Source organism: Desmodus rotundus, chromosome 9, assembly GCF_022682495.2.
Source record: "Desmodus rotundus isolate HL8 chromosome 9, HLdesRot8A.1, whole genome shotgun sequence".
Lineage (NCBI taxonomy): Eukaryota > Metazoa > Chordata > Mammalia > Chiroptera > Phyllostomidae > Desmodus > Desmodus rotundus.
Genome location: NC_071395.1, coordinates 9,197,084 through 9,205,467, shown reverse-complemented (window position 1 = coordinate 9,205,467; position 8,384 = coordinate 9,197,084). Strand labels below are relative to the sequence as shown.

General features: G+C 38.7%; 1 pseudogene; it reads left to right on the top strand.

The window, feature by feature from the left end:
• Positions 1-1,240: 1,240 nt before the first annotated feature.
• Positions 1,241-2,061, top strand: LOC112312500 (alpha-enolase pseudogene; annotated as a pseudogene).
• Positions 2,062-8,384: the final 6,323 nt, after the last annotated feature.

The window sequence follows — 8,384 nt, the reverse complement described above, 5'->3', positions numbered from 1 at the left end:
TTAAGCTATGCTTAAGCTATGCTTGGCGACCAGAGGTAGCCACCCCAAAATATGCCTTTTGAGATGCTAATTTTAAGCTGGTTATTTTTAAGAAATAAAAGACTCAGAAAGAACTTTTGACCCTCCCCCTTTACCCGCCTAAAGGAAGTCAGATGGGAAATCCTTCTTCAGAAGGGAACCTAGCCTGTTCACCTTAGCTGTTCACTTTAGCACATTCACATTGACATACACGAGTTGAGTGTGGCAGACAGGGAAGATCCAAGCCAGTCTGTTAGATTGCCCTGTGCCTCCCTGTTTCTCTGTAGCCAAGAAAGAATTTATGTACCGCGTGTTCGCTCTTCTCCATCTACCTGGGAATCGCCTATTTCCCCCCTCACTCTCTTTCGTCCAATTTGGTATATAAGCATCCAATGCCCGATGTGTCCTGGGGTCTTGTGTTCTGAAGTTTCTGTGTAGACATAGGTAATAAATTTGGGCATCTTCTCCTATTGATCTCTATCATGGTAATTAATTATTGGTCCAACTGGAAGAACTTAGAAGGTAGGAGGAAACTTATTTTTCTACTCCCACCACTAACAGACTAAAATATATAAAATCAACAAAACCAAAAGTTGGTTCTTTGAAATGATTTATGATTAATAAAACCTTGGTAAGACTTATCAAGAAAAAAACCACAGACTAAAAACAGCAGGAATAAAAAAGGGGACATCACTCAGATCTTACAGTTAGTAATAAGCAAATAACAGAATACCGATGACCAGAAGTCATCATCAGTGAATGTTTCCAAATATTTAAGAAAAAAATCCTAAGAATCTTCTTAAAATTATTCATAGAACACAAAATTATAATACTTCTTAACTTAAAATGTAACATATTCTTGACAACAAAATCTGAAACTAGTATTAAAAAAAGAATAATTATCTCTCATGGATATTAGATGCAAAAAGCTAAAACAAAAAGGTTATTACAATAAGAAATTATTTTTATCAAAAAAATTAGACACAAACCATAGAAAAAGAAAAATAGTTCTCATTCACATATCTGACAAAGGACTTGATTTCAGATTATATAAAACACTCTTATAAACCAATTAATAAAAGAATGACAACCCATTAGAAAATTGGGAAAAGATTTAAAAAGACATTTAAAAATGAAACTATTCAAATAACTGATATGAATATAAAAGGCTGCCTGACTTTATTTGCTGAAAATTAAAAGACACTATGACTCGACTTGGCTGATGATTCCGAATCGCCCTGCCGGTTCCACCCTCAGTGTGATCAAAGGTAGTTCTCATGTCGGCCCCAGGATGGCCGTGCAAGGGGTCTCTGCTCCTTCCTGTCGGTGCTATAAACCTCAGGGAATCCGTGTGCATTAAAACAGAGATTTATCACAACCTGGAAAGCGTCATCAAGAAGAAATACATGAAAGATGCCACCACTGGCCAAGATGAAGGCAGATTGGCTCCTGGAGAATAAGGCGTGCCACGTGGATAATCTTGTCACTGGCGTGGACATGGCTGCCTATGAATTCTTCAAATTGGGAAAACATGACCTGAAATCCACGTCACCCAATGACTCCAGCAGGTACATCACACCTGAGGAGCTGGCCGATCTGTACAAGCCCTTCATCAAGGACTACTCAGTGGTGTTATTGAATATCCTTTTGATCAGGATAACTGGGGAACTCAGCAGAAGTATAGAGCCAATGCAGAAATCCAGGTGGGGGAGGGTGATCTCACACGAATGAACCGTAAGCCAATTTTCAAGGCCGTGGAAGAAAAATCGTTCAACTGCCTCCTGTTTTGTGTGAACCGCACCTGCTCTGTGTCCTAGTCTCCTCAGTCGCGTTAGCTGGCCTAGTCCAGTGGGCAGGGCATCAAGGTGTCTGTCTCATTCATCATTCTGGAAAGACTTGCGCTCTGCCCTGGTCAGATCCGGACTGTTGCCCCTCGGTGATCTGAGCACCTGCCAATACAACCAGCTCCTCAGTACTGAAGAGGATCTGGGCAGTAAGGCTAAGTTTGTCCACAGGAACTTCAGAAACCCCATAGCCACCTAACCATGGCCAGGTGAGCCCTGAGTCATTAGTAGGCTGATCAGACTCTTGCTCCTGATGTTCTCCGGGGCAGTTCAAGGGCCCAGTTCATACTTGAAGGGACCTCTGGTAGTTAACTCCCCTCTCTCACCAAGGGAGCATGTCTCCCACTGCTTCCTTTGAGCTGCCACTGAAGCTGGGCTTGAGCGTCGGAGCCCTGCTGGACACTCTGGTTCTATAGCCATGGGATTGACCCACATGGTTGGTTGTCTCCTTGGCTTCTCACCAAGTGTCTGCAGCCATTGCGTCCACAGCACAACCTCCCCAGTGTCCCCAGGCAAGACTCCCTACAGAATCAAAAGAACTCTGCAACCAGGGAAAAAGTAAATGATCAGAAAGAATATTTAATTAAGAGAAATTATTATCAGAATAAGTTTTCTACACTTGTTTATTTTATTCTTATAATAAATGTTATTTTTGGTGACCAAAGAAAAATTTAAGTAAAGCAATTTTTACTAAGTCCTGGAGAAAGTCTAACCACGTTTTGGGAAATAATCATTTTCGTACACAACTGTGAGATCTTAGGTTTCTGTTCTTTTCAGTTTCCATTGTGAGTCATAATACACATACATTAAAGTATACAGAACACCGCTGTATGGCTCCATGATTTTCTCACAAATACCTGTGCAATTACAAACAGATCAAGGATGGAACTTTGGCGACACCTTTGACCTTCCATGTCCCTTCCAATCCTCCCTCTTTCTTTCCCCAAAGTAAACACTACCCTGAATTCTAGCACAGTGGGGTAGTGTGTGCTGCAGTTTGCTTTCTAAACAGGATCAAAGCGTATGTGTTTTGGGGGGTCTGACTCCAGTTACTCAACATAGTATTTGTGGCTCCATCCCCATTTTCATGCCTATATAATGTCTAATTTAAGAATATACTACAATTTATTTATCCATTAAACTGCTTATGTACATTTGGGTTATTTTTGAGTTTAAGCTATCACGAAGAATGTTACAAAACATCAAAAAAAATCATTGAATGTGAAGTTGCCATGCATGTGTAAGTATTGCTACTGTATAAGCACTTAATTAATTAATTAAACCCCATTGCTAACTCTAACACAAAGCCCAGGAGTCCAGGGATACCAAGGGTTAGAAAGTTCTGTACACCAAGTTGGAATGTGGAAGATCTATGTCACAGGAGTCCAAGTGAACAGGAAATAACCATGGCCATTAATGGGAATGTAGCTAGCCCAGCTTGGAAATATCTCCTTCCCTGATGAAAATTATCTACACAACATCAGTATAGTTCTGATTGCCTAAACAACTCAAGCAAAATTAGTCCTATAGAGAGGCCTGTATAAGTCAGCAAAAATATAGCCCATGTTTATTTATTGTAGCATTGCTAAAATCTCAAATAATAAAACCAAAAACCACAAAGAAAACTGAAAACAACACAAATATTCTGTCCTTTCTACCACAGTGCTTGCACATTGTCGAAATGAAAGGAACAGTCATAGTAAAAGGCGTGGTAACATGCCTGAGCCCAACAATATGGAGGCCTTCTCACTGACCTGTAATAGATATTGTTAGTGCTGAACACCCAACCATATAGCACCGGAGACTAAAGTTAAATGGTTGGTGTGGCCCGATCTTTTGAGAGTTCAGCTAGCCACTGTATGATAGATTAATAAATTGGATCTTTTCCACCCTTGAATGAAAAATAATTCATCCATGCTGGATTGATACATATCCTGGGTGACTAAAATGAAATTAAAATTCCCCTCAGCTACTCTAAACTTTAGACAAGATTCTTCCTGACTAAGGTTTTTGATCTTGCCTTTTCTTAGAGCATTTACCTCGGAAAAATTTCAATTGTACATTCTTTTCCTGTCCCTTTGAAATGTATGTAAATCTTCTCAGAACTTTTTGCCAGTTTTATAACCCAGGAAATGTCTTTTTCAAGGACCTGAAAACCATCTCTTTGAAATGTAAACATCAAAGGAGATAATACCCTATTTCCAAGATTCTAAGAAAGGGTGGGGACCTAACTTCAATGGACAAGAATTAGCACATCACCTAATTAATGAGAAAAAAATATATGCAAACTCAGGAATAACTCCATGTGCTGGACATAACCTTACCCCTCAAGTCATCTAATACTTTTCCACTAGCTCACCCTGATGTTCCAAATGTCTTTCATCTTTTAAGTGGAGTTGAATTCAATCTCCTTCCCTATTGCAATAATCCTAAATAAGGTCTTCCTTGCCTTTTAATTTTTGTGCAAGTTTTGCTTTGACGTGCATGTGGCTATGTGTTTTCCTTCTTGGTCAGCAGTGTCTGGGCCAGCCAGTCTACTCAAGGGCTAAGAAATTGAGTCATCATGATGGGTCGTGACCAGGGCCTTGGAAAAGCAATCTGCAATGGGGCCAAGCTGGTGCAACGGGAGTGCAGTGTCTGTGGGATCCTTTGACCGCGACACCTGCAATATCCCCAGTAAACAGAATATCTTTGTCTTAGCACCTTCTCACCATTGCTCCCAGTGACACATGAGAGGAATTTTTGAATGTTGAGCAACTTTTGGCCTTCCGAACTAGAAGTCCTGGTTCTGAGGGGAAAGACATGTTTACTCAAAACCATATTAAAGACCCTACTAAACTTAAAAGTATTGACTCAACTTAGGTATTTTGAGCCCCCCCACCTCCCATGGCAATAAAATAATAAGCAAAAAAGGAGTTGCTATACTGGAACAGATCGGTGAACACGATGATCATGAGGAGGTAAGGTTGCTACTACATAATGTGGAGAGGGGGAAGTATGTCTGGGGCAAAGAGACTCCTAAGGTACTTTTCAGTGCTCCCTTGAGACAAAAATCTTAAGTAGTAATTATAGGAAACATAATCTGAATAAGACTCGGTAACCAAAGGATCGGAACCCTCAGCCACAAAGGTATAATTTATCATCCTGGGCAAGAACTCTTGGCTAGCTGAAGTAACAAATCAAGTAGAGGAAAACCTGGTACAAGTGGAAGAGAAATACGAAGAATATCAGCTGTGGCCAGATTTGGGACAAACCACAGCAACGGGGGTGGTTACAAACCACCATTGTGCGATATACATACATATATACATATATACATATATATATATATATATATACATATATATATATATATATATATATATATATATATATATAAATTGTGACCAACCATATAGTGAGTGACCAGCCTCTAAGAACAGTAACATCGAGTAACATTCACACCCATCCGGGAGTTGATGGAAAAAGATACAGCTCCTTTGTCCCTTACATGAGAGAATATCGGGGTGTGATTCTACAGTACTTTCCAGAGCTGCTTCAGTAGGTTAATTTTCAGTTGCCCACTGTAATAGTTGACTGTAATACAGCCTGCGTGGCTGCCTTTCCTTCCCTATCACTTTCTCACATCTCTACCAATATAGTTATTTGCACTCAAATTTTTATCTCAATATCTCTTCCTAGAAAACACGCACACATGATAATCTCTGACCATTGGATGCTACAGGAGGAGGTAATTTTTAAACCCCTGTGTTAGGCACAATGGGGTTATCTGTATAATTCTTTTAGATTTTGATAGAAGGATATTCCAAGAGCAAATTGAATTTCCTTGTCTCTCTTTTAGTTGAGGAATAAATAAATATATATATAATGAATACATTTTTAAATAAATCTATACAAATAGTTTATTATGTAATAAACTTTAGTGATAAGATAAAGGTTATCTTGATTACTTACTTGACCTTAGCTTTCCAGATAAATTTCTCAAATTTCATTGCTCAAAAATAAATATTGAGAAAATAGCTAAATCTTTGGCAAACTGTGCAGAATCAGAAGTATTCTTGGGATTAAGTTAAACTAAATTTAATTAGACATCTGCTGCATTTGGTCATGTACATTGCCTTTACTTTATACTTAAACTGTTATCAGTACAGGTGGAGTTCTTGCAGTGTTGCGAGGAAAAGAATTTCTGAGACTTGCACAGGAGGATGGTGTTCTGTGGTAAACTTTATTGAAGATGAAAAATTCCCAGCAACTCATCTCCATTCCTCTTGCCATGGAAAAGGTCCACTCTCATCTTCAGTGACTCCAGAATGAAGGCCACCGCCCAGAGGTTCCGTGCAGTCCAGTCCAGCACCCAGCCGGCTTAGCGTGTGTTTTCAGCTGCAGTCCGTTGCTGTATTGCCCTATCCAGGACCCCTCCTGGATCCTGCGCGTGGAGTCTCTGCCGCAATCAGTCACGCAGCTGCTCAGCCCACGTGGCCCTGGAGGGAGTACTCGTGAATGCACGGGATCCATGCAGTACTTGGGTGAGGAGTGAGAGGGGAGAGGGAAGGAGGAGGGGGGAGAGAGAGAGAGAGATTGATTCTTTGTTCCCCCGGGATTATATTAGGTGGGACTTGGAAAAGACCAGAAGCTTTTTCAAAATAACCAATCAACTTCTAAGTTTTCGAGGGTTTCCCTTGGTTAGACTGACAGGCCTCTTTGGTCAAGCTCTCCCCTGTTTTGTTTCTATTGTGCCTGTGCCGGCCTCCCCTGCTCGCACCTGGCGGTCTGGAACTGGATGGGGGTGGGGAGGACTGTTGATCCCCTCGAGGAAACAACGCTGGGATGCCCTGTCCTGTGTATCTGTAGCTCCTGAGGAAGCAAACAGGTTTGTTTCCCAGTTTATTAAGCTCAATGTCTAAGTCCCTTTGCTCTCTTTCCTTTATTAAGAATTATTTAGGTAACAACACTAACCCAGGAATCATTCTCGACAAGAATATTTACTACTTATTTTTAACATGAAACTGGAAAAAGATGTTCAATTATTTTAGATTGGGTCAGTATATGATTTAAAACATGGACTTTTGACTTCTCACTTTCTGACTGACACAAGCTGGAATCTGTAGTTCATATGTGAGTGAAATAAACAGCATAATTGCTTATGTGAGAAATACTGATTTATGGAACAAAACTGCATTATTTCATAATGGTAACATTCATAATGGTAAAATTCATTTTCCAGGTGAAATGAAAGTATTGCATACTTCACTAGTTTGAGTACTGTGTTCCTGAGCTTCATTTATTTTTTTCGTAATGAATTTCTTACATAGAAGAAATATGTTCATTTTGTTTCTTTAATTATTTTATTGCAGTGTAATTGAAATTGTGTATTTCAATCATTTTATCATTTTTATAATTTTACAGGAGTAATGTCAGGGTCATTAGACACAAAAATGTTTTAATATGAATTAAGATGCATTTACGCTGATTATATTACCTGGGCACTTAATCTCCTTTAATAATTCAGGAAGCTCAAAATGATGCATAAGCTATTTTTATTTGGCAATTTGTATTTTATTAATATAGCCTTTGAAGTGATTATCATAGTCATTATCAAGTTGAGAAATGATACATGAAGCTAAGATAAACCCAAAGTAAAAACTATCAGAATATTGACTGACATAACTGAATAAGACGTATGTGTATCTCTAGGTGTACATTTTACTAAGTTTATTATCCAAATAGAAAACATTTCCCATTGCAATAAAGCCACAACCATGTTACATCTTAGAAAGCTTTTGATATTGACTAGCCTGGGATTGGATATGTAAAAATCACATAATCCCTGCCATATTCAACACATAGTGAAACAGCAGTTATTTTAAAACCACCTTTGTGATAATTTCTTCACTTGAGTTTAAATTCCCAAAACTAAATGTTTGCAAATGTCTAAAAGCAGAACAATGCCTGTTCGATATAATGGATATAATGAATACTTACATAGGGCTAAAGAATTATGCTATTTGTGAAATCCCATCTTAGAAAAACTTGTTACTCATTTCATAGAAACATGCATTTTAAAACGTACTAGGAATCTGTTTGTCTTAATTTTAGTATAATTTCTGTCTAGTCTCATGGACCAAGTGGATAACTCTATGTCGAACCTGATGAGCTTCTTTCCCGGGACCTTCAGAGACCTCTTTGAATATTAGCATAACATTTTCATCACCTCTTAGGTCTCCGTTTATGCTCCAATAGCCTCATTTACATGTGGCTTCCTCACTCAGCAATACTGCAGGGCTTCTCAAAAGGAAACAAGCTATATATGGACAGGAAAATTAAGCAATAACTCTAAATTTACATTTTTTAAATGTCTCTATTTTTATTCCTATCAACATCTTTTGGGACTTACTTTTTTTTTCCTTTTCATTGTTTATGTTAGCCTGCATTTCTCCTGTTAGTTTTATTCTGTTTTTCCCAAATAGTCCACAATTTGTTTTATCCCATTTCCTTTCTTGTAAAGTCCTTTGTTCCATCTAA